Below are 22,573 nucleotides of genomic sequence, written 5' to 3'. Positions count from 1 at the left end.
TAGAATGGAGACACTAATCATAAAGCTGGGGAAACAGCATTGGACCAAACCAAAACCTCTGAATGTGGCTACCAGCAATGACCCCAAGACAGTCTATAGCTCCTCTAACAGCAGAGGCAGTCTTTATCCCTAGAGCACAAATGGATTTTTGGGAGCCCATTCCCTATGGAGGGATACTATTGCAGCCCAGATACAGCAAGGAGGGTCTAGACTCTCCCTGAAACAATATGACAGACTTTGAAGGTCCTTGGTAGAGGGCCTCACTATCCCCGGAGAGTGGGGGTAGGTTGGGTGGAGAACATGGGAGGAGGGTGGGTGAGGGAATGGGGGATGGATATGTATATATGAGTAATTAAAAATAATAAAAAATTAAAAAGATATAAACCCAGGAACAGATAGATTCACAGGCATAATTTTATCAGAACTTCCAAGAACAAATCCTGATATGACTTAAGTTATTCCATGAAATATAAAAGGAATTAATATTTTTTTCAAGTATTTTATGGTCAGTTTTACCCTGATATCAAAATCAACTAAGATCACAACAACAAAAAGGAAAAAAATTACAAACCAGTCTCTTTGATGAATATAAAAGCCAACACTGTCAATAAAATAGCATCAGGAAGAATTCAAGAGTGCTTCAAAATGATCACTTATCACAGCTAAACTGACTTCATTCCAGAGATTATGAGATGGCTCACACATTTAAATCAATAAATTTTATCTATTTTTCCATTTGCTTCTGCCAAAATCTCAAATCACTTATTCATAAGAGTCATGAAAATTTCATGTTGAGAAAACCTCACCATAATAAATGCTATGTCCAACAGACCTAAAGCCAGCATCATGAAAAAATGGGGAAACTCTTAACGTTCCCATGGATAAGAGAGGAGATGATGCTGACATCAGCAGGGTTCTCAATGGCAACAATAGTTGGAGTCTGAAAGCAAAAGCTTCTCCTATGTCCTCTTCAGACTTACGATGTAGATATCATCACTTTTCCTTTTGTAGATGTATTGCTCCATCTGAAAGTCAAGGTTGGTGCCATCTAAATGAGTTCCTCTGGCAAGGAGTTTGAGGCCATCCTCCTCCATCATCTGTAGGACATCAAATGCTCCAGACATTGTTTAAGTTTCCCTTTAAGTTATAAAGGCAATCAAGAATAACACCATAGGGACCCATCCCAGGGTGGTGCGGAAAGCGTATCATGGTATTCTTAACTCATTTTTTTCCAAAGAGAGCTAAATTAATGTGGTAAAGGCCAAACTGCTAAATTATCTGTGCCTACCTTAAACTTGTGTGAAACAAATAAAAATCAGAACACAGTCAAATTATTGCCACTTTAAATTCATTTCAAATGTGATTATGCCCCTGTAATCTGTTGCCAGGAAGAATTTCCAAATAGTGGAGTGAATTATCTCTAAGACATTCACCAGACTAAGTATTTGGCATTTTCTCTTTTCCTATTGCTCTTCAGTGGAGCAAATAAACCCCCTGCAAGTAATCACAGAAATAGTGTGGAGAGAACATCAACCAAATTAATGTCATCTCAACCTTGTTCTTCAAAACAAATACTGGGATGGAGTGAAAAGATAATTAGCTTAGAAACAAGAGAGAATTTATATTTTCTAATTTTTATCCATATACAGTATTTTGTAACATATATTACATATGTAACATATATATGCAATATATATATATGTGTGTGTGTGTGTGTGTGTGCAACATGTATGTTACACACACTTATATTACAAGTCACTCACTTGATAAAGCCTTTATATAGTAATCTTGTATTGATACTTGCTCACACTTTAACTGTCCCTAAACCAAGCTTGTTTTCCTATCATGTCTATGATCCTTTACTTAAGTCCTTTCATCTGTCACAACATACCTCCCAGAAACAATTGGAGCACACCTTCCCATCTCTTGGGGGTCATCACACACTTTTGTTGCAGGTAAATCTTCCTTGCTGTAGATCCTGGCACCCCTTGCAAGGAAAGAGATATCTGTTCATTCATTGGCAGTGCAACCACATGACCTCTAACACCCAATGATCACTCCAACTTCACACCATCAGGACAAGAATTATTTCCTCATTGATGATGCAATATAAAGTACCTGAGATGGGGAGGATTCCTTTAACTTTTAAACATGATTTTAAAGGTTCTATTTCTAAAATTATGTAATATTAGAATATGCCCATCTTTAGACTAATCTTTTGCCTAAATTAAGAGTATCTTGACACCATAAATATGTGTGATATAACATGTTAATTGCTTTAATTTAGCCATGCCATTGTGAACATACTGTATTGTGTATCATAATTGTGACTTTAAATAAATGAATGGAAAAAACAAATAAACTTAAAAATAACTATTATCTTTTAAAAAAGAGTATCACTACTTGAACATTACAGATAAGAAAGAATAAATTGGATTTTTTTTATCATTACCCCACCATGAACCCAAAAAAGTAGAATCTCAAGTTTTACTGTTCCTAACTTAAAATCTTTCTCCTCCAACAGTAATTGAAACCTTGTAGGTGGCCTCTCTGTCTTCAATCTTTGGCTCTCTACTTATTTCTTCTTGCCATTATCAAATTATGTGTGCACTTCCCATCTAGACACCTGCCATGTCCCTTCAGAGTACAGTTCTTTGAAAGATTTTTTATAGTCATTTCTTGGGCTCCTGGTTGTTGAATCTATTACATATCATAAACCACTTTACCAAGATAATTGGTCAATAGAGTACAGATTTCTCAATCATTTCTATGTCATTTGATACTGTTTTTCTCTCTCATATTAGGCCTAAGCATATGCATCCCCTTGGCACCTATACTTTGTCAGCTGAAACTTCTTCACAGTGGCCACTTCTCCCTTTAACTGCACATTAATATTACTTGAGGATCTGTCACAAGTTCTAAGGACATGGGTTATTCACTTGTTTCCAAGTGTTGGTGCTGTTTGAGAGGCTGAAGAGACAAGAATGTTGAACCTAGCTTAAGACAACAGGACAGTGAGGGGAAATCTCAGGGGCATCTTGCTCATTGTCTCTCTGTGTCCTGTCTGTCTTGATGTTTCTGACACTCACATACTGCCATAATGTTCTGTCTAACAGTGGCCTAGATACATGGAGCCAAGTGACAATGGACCTTCTAAAACTGAGAGCCAAAATAAATTTTTCCCCCTGAAGTTGTTTCTGTGAGATATTTTATCAAAATAATGTGAAAATTAACTAATAAGATACAAGTAAGTTTACTCCTGTGAAAGGTTGGTGGTTAGCACTGGGTGGTAGTCAGAGTTTCTGTCCAGCCTGGTTCTACTGCCCTTCAACCTCAAATAAATACACAGAGACATACTAATTATAAACTGTTTGGTCGATTACCCAGGCTTCTAATTGGCTAGCTCTTTCTTAATTATTAACCCATAATTATTAATCTATGTATTATGGCCTTATCTTACCAGAGAACACCCAGTACATCTTATCTTCCTGGTGTCTCCCTGCCGGCTCCTCTCTGCCCTTCTCTCCCCAGAATTCTCCTTGTCTGGTAGTCCTGCCTATACTTCCTTCCTGGCTACTGGCCTCTTGGTGTTTTATTCATGAACCAGTAAGAGAAACTTATATACATAAAGATATCCCCCATCGCTGGGTCAGTCATCACCACGAGACATACCTGGATTTGGTTAGTGATGGTCCCAGGAGTGAAGCAGAGAGTGGTTGGAGGGGACCCAGTGATGGTGATAACCTTCAGCATAGCCTACCAACAGCAGCTTTTCTGGGATGGATATTCTTCTGATTTATGGTGTAGATTTCATCACTCCCTATTGGTAGATGTGCTGTTCTGGAAGTCAGAGTTGGTACCACTTCAGTGGGTTTCTGCTGCAAGGGATTGATATTCTCTTCCTTCATATGAAGGACATAAAAAACTCTAACCATCATGTGAAAGTTTCCTCATAAACTATGGGAATAATGAATGACACCATATGGATTCCACCTTGGGTGGACTAGGAAAACTAACTTTTTAAACAAATATATTACGTTACTTGTATTCTCTCAATATATATTTATAGATCATGCACTCTGTCTAGCAACCAAAAATGTCTGAGTATTGTATTCAAATTGTCTTTATTGTAGCAGACGCAAAAAACGTGAATTTTCATGGAGAAATAATGGTGATATTATTATCAAATATGATACTCAAATCCTAACATTCATATTAGCTGAAATAAGTTGATATTTATATCTATACAACTATAATGATTCAAATTAAAGTATTACTTGAATTTTTAGACATAGAAAATAAATAGGATTGCTGTGCATTTCAGATATTTCAGAAAAAGAGCTTGTGCTTTCACTACCTCCTTCAGAAAGCTGATATTTCTATCATTATTAATGTCTTTGATAGACATATCATATTTTGAATTTACTGATCAGCAGTTTTTATTTATAATACTATAAAACTGAAAAAGAAAAAATGGTATCTGAATGGCTTATGATATCTTTATGCATGCATGTACGAATCATTAAGTAGTTGCCACTCTCTCTTCTCCAGTGCCGATTTATTTACTATTCATTTATTTATTCTTCTCTGTATAATGAGCCCCTAGAGTATGTTTCATTATAGGAGAAAGCTCACATTCCTCACTTGCGGTCAGTGGTATGTGGTTAATTTGAAATCACTTAAACTATTAAATCTGTCAAGTGCAGTGATTTTATTTTCAATTCACATCAGTGTTTTAGTATGCATTTTCGCTACTGGGTCAAACTGACAAATTAATTTAGGAGCATTCTCTGGGAATACTCTTCATTGCTGTCATTATTTGCAGGCCACTATTTGAAATTAATACCTTCCTATTAAAATTGACTTCCAAAGCTATCACACTTAACATAAACAATAATGTATAGATAAAAATTGGTGCTATCTTCACAACTCCTATATTTTGAGGCCATTTAGTTACATAATTTTTTTTGAAAATTCAACTCTAAAAGTAACAAGATGCTGAAAGAGACCCTTAGCATCTTGTAGCAATAAGCCTGAAAATAGCCTGGTGAGGGTTTTTTTTTTCTAATTGTTCAGTTCTTCATCATACCCTGTGTTTCAAGGTGTGTGTGTGTGTGTGTGTGTGTGTGTGTGTGTGTGTGTGTGTGTGTAAAGCATGGGAGAGGGGGATGAGGGGGAGAGAATCAGAGCTTGGATGCTTCATGGCATAGTTATTTAAAGATGAATATTGGATTATAAAAAATATTCTAGATCAAACTTGATAGACACAAGAACTAAGAATGCCACAATACTATCAATTCAGTCTACCCCTTTAACTCATTTATAGCCATGCCAATAAAAAGTAAATACACTTTAAATAAGCATCCAGAAAAAGGACTGCCCTAATAGTACATTATTGCTAAATAGTATTTTGCAGTGTATAGTCATGCCTTCATTTTTTTAATAATACTGCCAGCTGCTAAGCCTTCAACAGTCAACTACATTCCTGAGAGTTCTGAAAAGGTGACAAATATCTGATTAATAATAACTTGGTAGCAAAGATAGAAGATTTCAACAACAAGAAACACTGGTCATGCATCAAACTTTTCATTTACTCTGAATGTAAGAATCACACACTCTAGAAGTAATGCTTTGACATGACCCCTCTTTTAATTAAATTGAGTACACGAAATAATGAATTATTTGTAATCATAAGCAACCAGAAAAACTTCAAATTTCAAGACCCTGTACGAGATCTGATAGCCAGACACAAATCAAAGTTTAAAATGATCCAGAGTTGAACTGGAAAAACAAACTGCTGCTTTTCTAGTAGTAGAGTTAATGTCATAAGACAATGCGTGTAGTGAGTATCAATACCCATTTCAGCCAGGAAGAACAAGGATGAGATATGGACTGATGTTAAGATATTTTTGTTTAACTTTATCATTTCTACATTATTTTCCTTTTTTCCATTCCCTCATCCTCTTATTTATTCATTACAGGGTGCTATAGCATTACTAATCAGTAAACTCTAGTAATTCTAACAATGTCCTAACTCCTCTGTTTTCTAACATTATAGGAGATGCATCCAACGTACCAAATGAAAAGATTCAAACCAGACAAAATGCCAGCTCGGAAGCAAAGGACCACCCCCACTGAGGAGCTATTTAAGACAGACACCAGGGGGTGAAAAAAAAAAGGGGGAAAATCAGTTTTCTCCAATGGAGTGTCACTAGGTATATAAACTTTTTTCTAGGACAGGTCCCATGCTCAGGACCAACTGGTTAATACAAACAGACTCCTTGTTTTTTGAAGTGTTTTGTTTCCTATTGGTATTTTTTGTCCTACTGATTTTTTAAAATTTTAGTTTGTCTGTTTTTATTTTCATTTTGGGGTTTTGTCATGTTTTTGTCGAACAGTGATAGAAAGAGATAAAACACTAAGTTGGGTGGGAAGTTCCGGGAGAAATTGGGGAAGATGAAAGAATATCAAAACATATTCGATGAAAAATAAATTTAATAAATTTTAAAGGGCAGAATAAAATACAAATATTTCCATTAGAGTTACTTTATAGGAATAAGCTTATTAGAACTCATCATAGCATGTTTTATTTATTCTACTAAAATTTCCATTATCTTCAAGCATGTGTGAACTCTATTAGGAGAACTTTTGAAGAATAGTTTCTAAGCCATTTGAGAAAAACATGTTTATTACTTTTTTACCATACCACATATGTTCTATAACCTTATTCAGCACATTGAGCTTCAAATGACTACTGGCTAATTCTCATTGTCCTACTTATTCTTATTTAATGTTGTTTAATGTTGTCATTGTAGACAATATTAAACAACAAACCACATATGATCAGCCAGTTCCAAATAAAGTATTTTTCCCAGACTTGCAAATTTATCTAGAAAATATTTTAAGACTTACATCCTCAGAATAAATGGATAACCTCCCAGAAGAACAGAGATACAGGAAAAAGATTCTGTGGCAGGGTGTGTGTGTGTGTGTGTGTGTGTGTGTGTGTGTGTGTGTGTGTAAGGAAAGCTGTGTAATCACATTCTAGACCGATAGTCAAGTGAGTACGTTAGACGCAATTGCTTCTCAGTTAACCTTATTATTTACAAATTCATTAAGCATTAAATAAATTTGACAAGAAAAATAGCTCTATAGGTAAAATATACTTTATATTAAAAGAAATGGCTCAGCAGGCTAAAGCATTTGCTACCAATGCTGAAGACTTGAGCTTCATTCCTGGGACCTATGTGGTAGAAGGAGAAAATCAACTCCCACACGGTGTCCTCTGTCATCCACATATATGCCTTGCATACACACACACACACACACACACACACACACACACACACACACACAAGTAAGTACATAATAAATATAACTTTGAGAAATAAAATTAAAGGCTCTTATTAAACATAAGGTCAAAAATGAACTTGTCAAAGGCTAAATGTGTTTATGGAGTCAAATAAGCATTTTTTAAAAAACATACAGATACCTTTTTACCTACTTTTGTTAAATCTTACATTTTAAAGACATTTTAACCCATGGTTACATTCACCTTACATCCTTCCAATGCAAAGCTCTTTAGCTGAGAAGCAGAACAATTTTAGAATCACAACTTTCAGTGAACCCAATCAACTGATAGAGTGGCAGGTCCTTGCCTCTGCTGAGATTACTATGCTGATGAAGCCGAGTGGGCCAATTTACACTGCTAAAGGAAGTTCCTCAGACCTTGGCCTGACATCTTGCAAATGGGAGCCATCAGTCACAGGGAAAGGCTGGGGGAAGTGTCAGCTGAGTACAGCCAATTTATCCCCATTGCAGAAAAACAGCTTCAAGTCCAGCCCAGCTGATGGTTATGCTACAGCATTTCTCTTGTTAATAAAAGGGGGAACTAGCGTCCAAACAAGACTGAACTGGCATAGCCCACTGTATAAATCCTACCTGCAAAAATGAACTTTTAAGACCAAGTGTGTCCACAATTACTTAGCTAGTCATCAATTCTTGGTTTGATGAGGACTGAAGCAGGAACAATAGGAGGTATAGAGAGAATTGAAAACAATGTACAAATTTAATTATAATGCATTCTTTGCCAACTTTTGAAAATGATTGGCAGCTACTCAAAAAGAAACTAACTTCTAGCAGAAAATTACAGTAATTAATTAAATAAAACAAAAAAAATCAAAGCATTGTGAGTCCGAGTTTTGTTTTACCTATTAATGAGGGAACTAGCAGTATGCCAAAGCCAGTTGCAAAGAAAATTTGGGAAACTGAAGGCTCTCAGTAGGAAACAAAAAAAGAAAGAAAAGATGAAATAAAAGTGCCAATATAGGCATAAGATTGGTAAGGCACAACAACACAACTCTCACATCTAAATACTTTTTTACAGAATTGTAAATGGACCTAATCAGTTGTATAAACAAAGCCAAATTCTCTCATAGCACATTTGAATCATCCAGAAGTTTCAAAAACAAAAACACTATTGTTACATCATAACTTCAATATTCTGATTACATTTGAGTGACAGCTGAGATGCAGTTTCTAATATTTGCAGCTGATGCTCGTGTTCAATGATGCTGAGAGTTATAGCCAAAGACAGCAGCAGTGATTTGAGTTTTGCACCAATGCCATACTGTCCAATGTGCAGTCTACATCCACAAGTACCACCATCACCTGGGAACTACTGGAAATTTGGAGTCTCAATCTTTTTCCTAAATGTACAATCAGAAACTTGTAAGATATTGAGGGCCTCTGAGTACCAGCCTTAGTAACCCGTCAGGGTCCAGAAAGAACGCTAGCTACAGTAATCGCTGACCTTAGAAAACATCTGAGGGCGAAATAAAATTCTCCACTCTGTACTTTTCTGCATCAATTTCTTTATTGTTCTGAGATCCTCCAAAGTTTCCAGTTTATATACACATACAGATAAAATCAGCAATTCTTTGGCAATAGCAAGGTCATGGGACTTGGATTTCTCAGGATCATAAGAACAGACTAAGAATCAAAGAAGCTGGGAAGTGCCACCCAAGTCTTGAAGGTCCCAAATGTGTTCCTTTCCTAACTAAATGTCCTGCCAAATAGAAGATAATTGCAGAGAGCTGGCTTTTAAATTCATCTCAGGGAACAAAGAGGAGATTAGACTGTGGGAACCCAGCTTACTGAGTGCATGACTATATTTTTTACTCGAGGTCACAGAAAGTGGGGGAAAGTGACCCAATATAGCAGTACATAGGAAAAATTGTGCCCAATATTCCATACACTGCTGAATCTTGCACCAAAAGCGAATTCTTATGGATTCACAAGAGATTTACTGCAAGAACAGCCGATATATAAAAGGTGGTGGGCCCAGTGTCTTTTGACTGGGTTTCTCTCCATCAGAATGCATTCATTCTGGTGGATCAACTTTCTGCTTTATCTCAATGCATAATTCTTACCGACCACAGCAGTACCAAATGAACAGGAGATTCAGGTACCCATCAAATTTCAAAAGCGCTTCTCTAATGTGATATTTAAATAATTATTATGAGATTATAATCATGTTTTGCCATATTACAAGGCTGAGAAATTTTATCTACATTACCTGATACTGTTCTAAAACACTTGAATGAAATTAACTTGCAAACATCGCCCTCCCCCCCAAAAAAATAGATCACAAATATAACATTCAGATAAGAATATTTTTGTTTGTTGAGGAGTCAACTGTGTGCTGGCAAACCTGCACTGAAACTTACTCCCCACCATTGATCTTTACCTCCAGCAGGGGCTGGATGAGTGGACTTGGGAGTATTCAATATCAGCAACTGGGTGCTGCTGAGGTTGTATACATCCTGAATTACGTGTCATTGATTTACCTTTACTGAGAGGTGCTGAAGACTTGCAGTATGGGTTCCACATTTATTGGTCTCTTTTAGCCTCTAGCAGAGGGTAAGCAATCAGTAGAAAATGTTGTATTTGAATGATTATTAGGAAATAACATAGGGATGCGAATGAAGATGTCATAAACTTAGTATGAAATTGTTAACGTCTTTTGGATTGATGTGCCAAGCTAGACTTGGCGTTAACTACATTTTATGAAGGGCTGATAAGAAACTGTCTGCCTGCTGACTATTAAAATGAAGAGCGCGGTAATCAGAGAGGAGACAGTCTCTACAGACACATCAGAAAAGTGAAAAATGTTCTAAAATGGAAATCCTCACAAGAGTGAAAGAACACTAACTTTGAAATAATATGAGAGTGGCCTGGCTAAGGTTTTCCAAGTTACACCAGTTGTCAAGCTGTGTTTTCAATTCATATGCTTTGAAGTTATGATATGATTACATCATTTTTTAGGTTCCTAGGCCCCCCTCCAACCCGTCCCATGCAAACCTTCTTGCTATTTCTCATAGCCATGCTAATTATGTAAATGCAATCGGCTCAGTCTATAAAATGTTAACAATATGTATATGACCTCAGGGCTGACAACTTGGTATTGGATACCAACTGAAGTAAGGGGAGGACTCTTTTTGGGTGAAGACAATTTCTCCTTAGTTGGCTGTGGTTCTTTATCTAGGGTTGAACCACCACCGTAAGGTGAGCTTTTCCCCTTCCATGTTAGCTTGTCCAATGGTGTCACCATTGACAGGTTATGTTAATTAGACTTCATGGTGAAGTCACTTTGACATTTCTAGGAGACTCAATTTCACAGCAAAGTTCCTGTTTCTCTGCCTCTCAGAATCTTTCTGCTCCCTCTTCCATAATGATCCCTGAGCCTTACATACAAGAATTGTGTTGGTAGTATCATTTAGGACTGTGCATCATATAATCTCTTGTTCCCTGCATTTTGATTAGTCGTGGTTATCGGTAATTGGTCTGTTGCAAAGAGAAGTTTCTTTGATGAGAAGTAAGAATTTTACTTCTTAGTAGGTATAATGATATGTATTTAGAATACAGTCAGGAATTATGCTATTTTTTGTTCCATTATTTTTCAGAGTAGTGCTTCTCTAGGTTTACAGTGAGATAAAAAACAAAACAAACAAACAAAATGCCTCCCTGTGTCCACCTAGCTGACCTGGATCTCACTATATAGAACAAGTTGGCCTTGAATTTATGACAATTTCCTCTCAGGTTCCTATACCATAGAATTGAAGAAGTGTTCCAGCACAACACAACTGGATAAAAAAGTTATTAAATAAATTAATATGATGAAAAATGTTATTATTACAACAGAAACTGGAATGATGAAATCAAATGATAAATTAACAATTCAATGTTTAAATATTATGTATTATACACAACTGTATGAGGGTTTTGAAAAGATCATAATTAATTTTAATAAAGGACTAAAATAGTAACAGTGTTTAATTAAAGCTATTAAAGCACTTGACTGGACTTAACTCCTTGAGTGATAGAAACATCCAAATGTTACTCTGATTTTTTTCCCTATATCAAGTACTATGGTGTTCTCTCATCATCTGAGTCTAGTGTGTTCATAAAACCTAAAACGTCAGAGAGATTTAATTAGAAGCACAGAGATGGCACACAAGTATCAGGCATATGCACGCATACACAAATATCATGTCCATATGTTCTTATGTGAAAGTACCTGTGATCAAAAAAAAAAGAGATTACTTTCACAGATGTGAGTGTGATGTCATTTTTTTCATTGACATGGGGAAAGGCTGCTGTTTCTCTTTGACTATTGGTGTTTTTATTCTCTAGAGAGTAATTTCTGCTTATCATAATAAATTTCATCCATAGTAGCAGTTGATATCCTTTGCATTATTTATCCACAATACCATCATTCCTCCTGGCTAATTTCTTACCCTCATTGTTCAGTGTTTCTCCAGTTTTTAAATATTCAACTTCAGTCCCTTTGATATTTCTTTGATGGTCAGTTTTAAACAAGCTTTTCATGTGGTGATTCTCAGAAATTTTAGTTCTAAATCTCATTATCCCCTCTTCCAGATAGTTTCAGAAAAGGAAATGTTGTTAGGGATTATTCAACAAAGAAATGTACCTATACATAATAAATAGAGCACTTCCTGCATTACTGATTCCTAAAGCTTTCCCATTATGATGAATGGGACATGGTGCTGGAGAGATGGCTCAGTGATGAAAAGAACTTGTTGTAGTTCCAGAGAACTTGAGTTCAGTTCCCAGCAACCAAGTCTGGAGACTAAGGACCACCAGCGACTCCAACTGAGAGATACAAACCCACTAATCACTGCAAGTCCTGTATTCCATGCACATGCCTCCACACAGATACATCCACACACATGATAAAAAACAAAAATAATTATTTTAAATGTGAATAGGACCAAAAAGAAAAACAGTAAAATTTTCTCAAGAAAAAATTTCTTCTGGATAATAATAATTTAAAAAAATGATGATTCTCCATTGTAGAAAATGGATGTTATGATGGAAATTCAAAAATTAGGAATACTTACCTCATTCATATAATTAAAAATGTGTGCATGTATTGATTACTAGTATAAAAGAGGGACTCAAAGTAGTGGACATTCATTATTATATTATTCCATGTTTTATTTGATATCATAAATCTTAGAAGGCACTGATGGACAGTTAAGCAGTAGAGCAACAACAGAAAAAAAATATGGTTATTGCTTTCAGAGTAGCCAAAGTGCCAGGAAAGAAAACATACCATGAAAAGAGTAAAGCAATATGATAAGGGATAATGTTCTTGCTTGCTGTAAAGAGTTTTTCACTCATAAGTTTAATAAAATGTCGATATGCCAGTAGCCAGGCAAGAAGTATAGGCAGGGCTAGCAGACTAGGAGAAATCTGGAAAGAGGAAAGACAGAGATAAATCACCAGCCAGACACAGAGGAAGCAAGATAAAAATGCCTTACTGGGAAAAGGTACCAAGCCATGTGGCTAAACATAAATAAGAATTATGGGTTAATTTAAGTTGTAAGAGCTTGCTAATAGTAAGCCTGAGCAAAAGGCCCAACAGTTTTTTAATATAAGCCTCTGTGTGTTTATTTGGGATTGAACAGCTACAGGACAGGGTGGAACAGAAACCTCTGTCTACAAGAATTAAAAGGTATTTTAACAGGACACACTTATTAGCATCTCCTTTTAAATTAAGAACACATACTTTCCATTAAGAAAAAAATTAATACAGAAATGCTCTTATTCTACATATTTATCTTACACTTGGCACTTCTCAGAAAAACATCACTTCCAACACACTAAAACCAAAGCACATTTCACCATTCCTGTCAGAGCCCATTTTTTGTTTTGTTTTATTACCTATTTAAGTTTGGAAGTCTGACTCCAACTTGGAATGTGTATCTTGAGTAAGATTCTAAATTAATTGACCAAAAACTTGGTTAAAACAAATTATATTCTTCTAATGTGCAAATAATTTTGGCTTCTCTTTGACCATTCAAGTCTACTTTCTTCCTACCCACCCTAATTATTTTACACATGATTTCTCAGTGGAGTATTATTAACTTTGGGGGTCAGCAAATTGTTTGGACTGCCTTGCACATTTTAGGACAGTAACAGCCTTCATGATCTTCCCCTTCTGGCTTCCAGTAGTAAATTCCCACTCAAAACAAGTTGTAACAGCCACAAATAATATTACTCAATATTCCCTGAGGAGAGAAACAAATCCTCTTCTCCATCTCTGCTGAGAAACATTGAAGTAAACTTTCTACTCTGTTGCTAGAATAGCAGTGCCATCTAAATTACAATATAATCCATATAGTTTGGCTAAATTCCCTGAGTTTTATTTATAGTGCAGGATTTTGGACATTATGAAAACTAATACTCAATAATGTTCTGTTTATCCAGACTGTGACCCCTTAAAGCAATAATGCTTAAATACTGAAAAACTAAACTCTACCAGACCATTGGAACAGTATTTAAGTAAACACGTATGCATGTCCTTCCCTCCTTACAGGCTACACCACTGCAGAGCATGTTTCTGAGGTTAAAAGTCTATACCTGGACTATCCTGCTTCTTTCACATTTTAGCCTGTGCCATTTCAAGAAGACAGTGCCCAATCTGCATTAGTCACCTCAGCAGCCATCCTCCTAATACTGCTCTTGTATCAACTCCAGAATGTCTGCACATTTGATCTCATGCAGGTGATATCTGAAGAAAAAGAAAAGCTGAAAAGGGGGAGTTGTAAGATGGATACTGTTGAATAAAGCCTAGAATCAGAGTTCCACTATTGTGGATGCAACTGAGAACATACTGGCTATTGATAGCTTCTAGGAAAGAGAGATTTACATTTTTGAGGATGTACATTTCCTGTGTTCTACTGGATAGCTCCATGCATATGAAAATATGGTGGGAGTAATTGAACTTAATGGGTTATTAAAAATATAAAGTAAAATAAAGCCTCCAGACAAAAGTATGAAGTTGCAGGGTGTTGGAGAAGAAACAAGATGGCATAAAGAGGAAAAATGAAGAATGGATATGGCATTTAGTTGTATACGTGCAAGGAATTCTCCAGGCTGTTTTCATGACTCACATCACTAGGTAAAGGCACATGCAGCCAAGACTGAGGTCCTAAATTTGATCCCAAGGAAGCATACTGTGAAAGGAGAACGAGTTCCTGCAAGTTATCCTTCAGAAACCCAGACCCATCCCCCAAACAAAAACAACATTAACAACCAAAATATGTTTCCAACTGAAATTTCCATACTAACTATAATATTCACTGAGAAAACAACTTAACTAATGTGCAAGACAAGGGCTTCAAACTAACAATTCTAAATATGTTCAAGCAGCTCAAAAAAAGACATAAGTAAATGCCTGAAGATTTGGAAAATACAGTTGATTGAAATAGTGAAAGCAGGGGGACCAAAAAGCAGGTAGAGAGCTGCACAGTCCGAGCAGTAGTTCCCTTGGGACCCTGGTGCATCCTGTTCCATGGCCCTGCTGGGGAGGACTCGAACCCTCTTCAACAATATTAAGACATGATTTCCAAGGCCAATTATGAAAACATTTGTCATTGGAATTGGTGTTGTGACAAATGGTGGGAAGACAACTCTGGCTAAGAACTTGCAGAAACACCTTCCTTCCCAGTTGCAGCATAATATCTCAGGATGATTTCTTGAAGAATCTGAAATAGACATAGATGAAAATGGAGTTTTGCAGTAGGATGTGCTTGAAGCTCTTCACATGGAAGAAATGATGTCAGCCATTTCATGTTGGATGGAAAACCCAGGGCACTCTGCAGGACCAGCAGCTTTGGAAAGTGCTCAAAGGGTTCCCATTTTAATTATTCAAGGTTTCCTTCTCTTTAATTATAAGCCACTGGACACCATATGGAATAGAACTTACTTCCTGACCGTTCCCTATGAAGAATGTAAGAGGAGGTGGAGTACAAGGGTATATGAGCCTCCTGACCCTCCAGGGTACTTTGATGGCCACATGTGGCCCATGTACCTAAAGCACAGACAACAAATGAACAGCAGCACTTGGGATATTGTTTACCTAGATGGAACAAGATCTGAAGAGGACCTCCTTTCTCAAGTGTATGAAGATGTCAAGCAAGAATTAGAGAAGCAAATTGGTTTGTGAGGAACAATACAATGATGGAATGCAACAAGTCCTCCTGCAATGGATTAAGAAACTTAAGGACAGAAAAACCCTATCCCGGAAAAAAAAAAACAAAGAAACATGGAGGGATGTGCTGAAGAACATTAACCAGGGTGCAGTGTGTCCTGTAGGACAGTGACTGTTTTCTATGTCTTTGTTCATTTTTTTATGGAAAATGGTTTTTGTTTTATTTTTTTAGATTTAGAAAACTTTATGCTAAACTGTAAGATACCCATGGCTAAGCATATGGATAGTGTTATGGAGTTTTGTTCTTTTTCTTTTAGTTCAAATTAGGAACAAGCTTGTTTCACATGTCAATCCCTTCTCCCTCTCCCTCCCCTCACCCTTACCCCTCCTAGCCCACCCCGAGACTACCCCCCACCCCATCCACCCTCCACTCCCCAGGCAGGGTAGGGCCCTCCATGGGGGCTCCACAGTCTACCACATCATCCTGGGCTGGGCCTAGGCCCTTCCCCATGTGTCCAGGGCAAGAGTGAATCCCTTCACGTGGGATGGGCTCTCAAAGTCCCTTCTTACACCAGGGAAAAATACTAATCCACCACCAGAGGCTCTCTGGAGTGCAGAGGCCTCCTTCTTGGCATCCATGTTCAGGGGTCTGGATCAGTCCTGTACTGGACTCTCAGACAGCAGTCAGGGGTGGATGTGTTCTCCTTTGTTCAGGCCAGCTGTTTCTGTGGGTTTCTCCAACCTGGTACCGACCCCTTCAATCTTCATTCCTCCCTCTCTGCAACTAAGTTCCAGAGTTCAGTTCAGTGTGTATCTGTGGATGTCTGCTTCCATCAGCCTCTGGATGAGGGCTCTAGGATGGCATGAAAAGTAGTCATCAATCTCAGTTGCTCAGAAAAATGAGAATCAGTTTACCTCAAGATCCAGCAATTCCTCTCTTGGGTATATGCCCACACAATGCACGTTCATACAACAAGGACATATGTTCAACCATGTTCATAGCATCATTATTTGTAACAGCCAGAACCTGGAAGCAACCTAGATGCCCCTCAACTGAAGAATGGATAGAGAAAATGTGGTACATTTATACAATGGAGTATTACTCAGCAGAAAAAAGCAATGGAATCTTGAAATTCGCAGGCAAATGGATGGAACTAGAAGAAACCATCCTGAGAGAGGTAACCCAGTCACAAAAAGACAAACATGATATGTACTCACTCATATATGAATTTTAAACACAGAATAAAGGATTACCAGCCTACAATCTTCTTCAGCAAAGAAATTAGGAAACATGAATTGATCTAGGGTATAAATGCATGGACCCCAGGAATGGGAAGTGAAGGAACTCCTGAGCTAATTGGGAGCATGAGGGTAGGGGAGAGGGAGCTTCCAGAATGAGAGCAGGAGAAGAGGAGAGGAGAGGAGGAAATGGAGGAGCAGAAATATTGAGTTGGGGTAAGAATAGAGGAGAGCAGGATGAGAGATACCATATTAGAGGGAGCCATTATAGGTCTAAGGAGATATCTGGCACTAGGGAGACTTCCAGAGACCTACAAGGATGACACGAACTGGCAATCTAGGCAATGGTGGAGAAGATAACCTAAAAGCCCTCCCCCTAAAATGAGATTGATGTCTTTGTTCATTTTTATCACACTTTTCATAATGTGCTCTAGAGAAATGTGTGCCCATGCTCTCATGAATACAATATGGCTTGCTCTCACTCTGCAGAAGGCACAGAACAGCTCACGCACAAACGGTCAGTTTCTCTGTAAGAACGGAGGTCAGATTTTTCTGACTAGGACCTAGCATGAGAAAAAGACTGCTGTCTAGTGCACGATGCATATTGTGTTGTGTGTGTTTCTGCTTTTGTGCATGAAGTTGGGTCTCCACATTATTATCCTATTTATGTTGTCTTCACACACTCAAATATTATTCATGGTCTTTTCTAGTTTTCATTGTGTTCATATCGATTATAATTTTTAATTTGATAAATGCTGTCTGCAATCACATAGCAAAGCTCCTCACCTGCAACCAGCAGCATTAACCAATACAAGGGTCTCACTTTGACTGGGTCAGCAGTCACTGCAGCATCTGGAGACTTTGTGCTTTGTAAGGTGGGTTTTCTTCTGCTTGTCAAATACCAAGGTGTCTCTCTGATGAGATTTCTTTTACCCACAGAAGGATTTGGTGTGTATCACTTTGTTTTCTGAAACCAACACTCTGAATTACAAAGTCTTTAGTCATATGTAAAACCAGGGCCTTTGTTTGAAAGACATGGGCAGTGGATGGCACTGTGTAATTTCTTAATGCCTCTTTCAGTGCTGGGATTAAAATTACGTATATGTGTAGACCAGTCCTGATTCAAAAATGAAATTTGTTTCATATTTGTTAATAATAAAATAGATTACCCACAAAAAAGAAAAAGAAATAGTGAAAGCAATTCAAGTTATAAAAATAGTGGATTGCATTGTTGGATTTTTGTATGTTGAACCATCTCTGCATCCCTGGGATGAAGCCTCCTTAATCATGGTGGATGATTTTCTGATGTGTTCTTTTATTCGATTTGCCAGTATTTTTTTAATTTATTTTTTTCATTTTAGAGGCACTCATATTTGCATGTCCATCCCCCCATTCCCTCACCCATGTTCCCCAACAGTCCCCCAACCCATCCCCCAACTCCTCCCCAGGGATAATGAGGCCCTCCATGAGGGACCTTCAAAGTCCATCATATCATTTGGGGGAGGGCTTAGGCCTCCTTATTGTATCTGTGCTGCAATAGTATCCCTCTGATGATCTACTACCAGAGGCCATATAGATTGGCAAGGCGTCCTCACTGACACTCATGTTCAGGGGTCTGGATCAGTCCTACGCTGGTTTCCCAGCTATCAGTCTGGGGTCCATGAGCCCCCTCTTGTTCAGGTCAGCTGCTTCTGTGGGTTTCTCCAGCCTGGTCTTGACCCCTTTGCTCATCACTCCTCCCTCTCTGCAATTGGATTCCAGGAGTTCAGTGCAGTGTTCAGCTGTGGGAATCTGTTTCTCCTTCCATTAGCTACTGGATGAAGGCTCTAGGACAGCATATAAGGTAGTCATCAATCTCCTTATTGGGGAAGTGTGTTCAAGGTAGCCTCTCCACTATTGCTTAGATTGTTAGTTGGTGTCATCCTTGTAGATCTCTGGACATTTCCCTAGTGCCTGATTTCTCTTTAAACCTATAATGGCTCCCCCATTAAAGTATTTCTTTTCTTGCTCTCCTATCTTCTTTCCCCTACTCAAACTCCTGCTCCCTGATATCCTCCTCTCCCCTCTTCTTCTCCCCTTCTCTTTCTCCTAGCTCCCTCTCCCTTCCCCCATGCTCTCAATTTACTCTGGAGATCTTGACCCTTCCCCCCCCATGTATGTTTCTCTTAGGGTCCTCCTTGTTTCCTAGCTCCTCTGGCAGCGTGGAGTGTAGACTGGTGATCCATTGCTCTATGTCTAAAAATCATATATGAGTGAGTATATACATGTTTGATTTTTGTGACTGGGTTACCTAGTTCAGGACAGTTTCTTCTAGTTCCATCCATTTACCTGTGAATTTCAAGATTCCATCTTTTTTCAACTGAGTAGTACTCCATTGTGTAAATGTACCACATCTTCTCCTTCCTAGGGAAATATTCAGAGATCCACAAAGATGATCCCACCTAAAATTCTAGGCAGTAGTGGAAAGGCTGCCTTTGATGCCCTTCCCCTATAATGAGATTGATGACTACCTTAATTGCCATCCTACAGCCTTCATCCAGTAGAAGCAGAAGCAGGCATCCACAGCTAAATACTAAGCCATATTTTTGGAATCCAGTGGTAGAGAGGGAGGAGGGATAAGCAAAGGAGTCAAGACCATGCTGAAGAAACCTACAGAACCAGCTGACCTGAGCTAGTGAGAGCACACGGACCCTGGTCATAAATCTGGGGAATCAGCATTAGACTGAACCAAGCCCCCTGAATGTGGGTCTCAGTTAGTATGCCTGGGCAGTCTATCAGACCTCTGACAGTGGAACTAGCATTTATCCCTAGTGCACAGATAAACTTCAGGAGCCCATTACCTATGGAGGGATACTATTTCAGCCCAGGTATAAAGAGGAGGGCATAGGCCCTCCCCCCAAATGGTGTGAGAGACTTTGATGATCCCCATGGAAGGCCTCACCCTCTTTGAGGAGTGGGTGGGGGTGGGTTGGGTAGAGTTGGTAGGGGGCATGGGAGGATGGGACTGAGAGGGAATTGGGTGGGGGGATTGATATGTAAATGATTGTTTCTAAAGAAAAGAAAGGAAAAAAGATATAAAAATAGAATTTCATGAAGATATTCTATGAAAAAACAAATTAAAATAATACTTGAAAGGAATAAACCATACTGTCAATCAAAAGATCATAGGAAAGTCTTGCCAACAGATTGGATCAAGTGAATGAGAGAATATCAGGTCTTAATCACTCAGATTAAAAAAAATAATTATTTTAAAAATCTGGGAACAAAACATCAGTGAAATCTAAAACACCATGAAAAAAAAATATGATACCCAAAGCAGAATGTATTTTCAACTAAATCATAAGTGAAAAAAGTTTAAAATCTAAAGGAAGAGATACTTCTTAAGGAACAAGAGGCACGTAGAACAGCAAATAACCTAAACTTGAAAAGAGACAAATGCTCAAATTCTAAAAGGAAATGTGCTGAATAGTGCAAGAGAGGAAGGCCAGGATACATTGTAGCACAAATAATAAAAACCTAGAAATAGATATTGGGTTTAAACTGAAGATCAGAAAAGCAAAGCAGTAAGCCACTAGAGAATTCTTACCTCTACCAAGGCTTGGACTATCCTGTCTCAGAGTGACTATAGACTGAATACACTGCACTCCTGTCTCCATCTGCCTCATATTCCTCTCTAGTGCTGGGATTAAAGGCATGTACCACCACTGCCCAGCTTCTATGGCTAACCAGTGTGGCTGCTAGGATGAAAGGTATGTGCTACCACTGCCTGTCCTGTATGGCTGATTAGTGTGAATAGCTTTGTACTCTGATCTTTATGTAAGCTTTATTTGTTATGTCATAAACAAAAATACCACCACAATAGGTAATAAAGGCAGATCCATCAAAGTAATGTCTGGGCTTTCAGTGGAGACTTTGAAAACCAGACCGGCAAGGATTGATATTCTATATGTTCTGAAAGGCCACAAAACAATCAATCATAATCAAAATTCAAAGAAAAATATTTTGTAACAAAAATAGATTGAAGAAATTGATGGCCATTTAGCTGGCTCTACAAAGAGTGCTAGAAGCAATACTTGGGCTTTCCTTGGGAGTAAGGTGGTAAATAGAGAAGAAAGGAGGAGTAGGGTAAAGGGGACTAGTGGGATACAAGTGATCTGATAGGGGAAAAAGAGAGAGTGGGGGCTCTTTAGAAAAGTTGGAGTAAAATAAGTACAGAAGTGGGAGGGATATAGGTAAAATAACAATAAGGATGTCTGAAAACACCACAAGAAGTCACACTATTAATGACTTACCAAAATAAAATCCTATAATACGGGTCATTTTCTGTATGAATATGCATATCTAGTTTTAATGGGCTTTTCTCATTTGGGCAGATGACGTTCTCTCCAAGAGCCAAAGGGTACCTAACAAATCCCCCAATATCAGACATGAGAAGCCTTCTTGAGTTCTTGGACAAGGCTGCACAAGAGACTTCCAAAACATACTATATTGCCTTTAGTTACCCCATCCTTGAGAGGTGGAAGGTAAATCCCTATTACTGAAGACAGCATACACTTCAGAAACAGGTCCCAGAGAGTTTATAAGTGACCTAAGTGGCCCCTCATTGAAGACTACCTTTCATGGTACCAGAAGGTGCCGTGAAAGCTCCCAAAGGACAACAGTCTGACCAAGCCATGATGCCTATGACCCACATCAACAATCAGCAAGGCGCTATAATCCTATGGGTACAGAGTTGGCACACATACCTTCCCAGTAACCAACAGTTTTATCTTATCTCTTACAGATTTAAGATACTCACCAAGAGGGATACCATGCTTGGTACAGATAGCCTAGCTACTTGTTGGTGGGTGAAATCATGGTTATTGAAGGAGAATGTATAAACACAAATTTGCTAAAATGTAATCCCTATTCTTAGTTTTCTTTAGCAAAATGAAGATAATTGTCAAAAAGACTTTAATAATAAATGTACTTCAGCTTTGTGCCACAGTCTATAACAAAGACTTCCATCTCAAAGAGTTTAGATGACTCCTCTCCTCCAGCATATATCTCTCTCTTAGGCTGGCTCCGCTCCCTGTATATAACATTCTTAGCAGACATAACACTACTCTGACATCTCTAATATCTTTGAGTTTTATCACAACCCAGGCATTGCTTTCATAGCTTCACATAATAATCTATTAGGGTCTCCTTATTGGGACTACAACCTTGTCACACATTGCTTTCCTCGGTGACTCTTTGAAATAGCAGAAGATGAATCTATGGCTTCCTCAACCTTGCAACTTTTAAGCCTCCCAAACATTACTATGTGGATTACACTGCCAAATTCAGCTATCAACTTGGGATGAACTTGGCTCCACTGGACCACAATCTCAACAGATTATGTACGCTGAAGCTTGAGTAAAACATTTCTGGGTAGTTCTTTCAAAGAACAGGAAACCCCTCAGGCTCTCTCCTTTCACAAATTGAAGCCTGACCTGGGCAGAGTCTGGTTCTTTCTCATGGCATCTCTTCTATTGTTCTGAGCGCAGAGTGAAAGGCTTAGCTTTGGTGATGCTAATGGCTTTCACAATTACAGCCTCTTTTTCAGCAAATAACTCACTATAATTCTTAGTGCTCCTTCCCTCTTCAAGCTGCACATATTTTTTCTTTCTACCTGGCATGTCTCTCTTTTTCGTTGTAGACCTCCTACATAAAAGTGGTCAGTAGTAACCATCCCACAGGCTCAATGTTATGCTATCTTAAATTTTTCTCTGTCAAATAAATTAGTTCATTACTTACTAAAATGAGCCTCATGAAAGTTCTCAGGATACAGGT

At 38.1% G+C, this 22,573-nt stretch overlaps 1 long non-coding RNA gene and 1 pseudogene across 1 annotated transcript in view; one reads left to right on the top strand and one right to left on the bottom strand.

Moving 5' to 3' along the window:
• Positions 1 to 396: 396 nt before the first annotated feature.
• The window catches only part of LOC103161422, a 275,190-nt gene continuing 253,013 nt past the window's right edge, over positions 397 to 22,573 (bottom strand). The window contains exons 3-5 of the long non-coding RNA XR_004769712.1: positions 3,673 to 3,840; positions 1,892 to 1,987; positions 397 to 1,097 (exon numbers count right to left, since the gene is read on the bottom strand). This is a non-coding gene — a long non-coding RNA (uncharacterized LOC103161422). The remainder of the gene's footprint in view (positions 1,098 to 1,891; positions 1,988 to 3,672; positions 3,841 to 22,573) is intronic.
• Positions 14,936 to 15,535, top strand: LOC118237837 (annotated as a pseudogene).

The sequence above is a fragment of the Cricetulus griseus genome, chromosome 4, assembly GCF_003668045.3.
Source record: "Cricetulus griseus strain 17A/GY chromosome 4, alternate assembly CriGri-PICRH-1.0, whole genome shotgun sequence".
Taxonomy (NCBI): domain Eukaryota; kingdom Metazoa; phylum Chordata; class Mammalia; order Rodentia; family Cricetidae; genus Cricetulus; species Cricetulus griseus.
The sequence above is the reverse complement of the archived record's forward strand: the minus strand, read 5'-3'. Positions and strand labels throughout refer to the sequence as shown.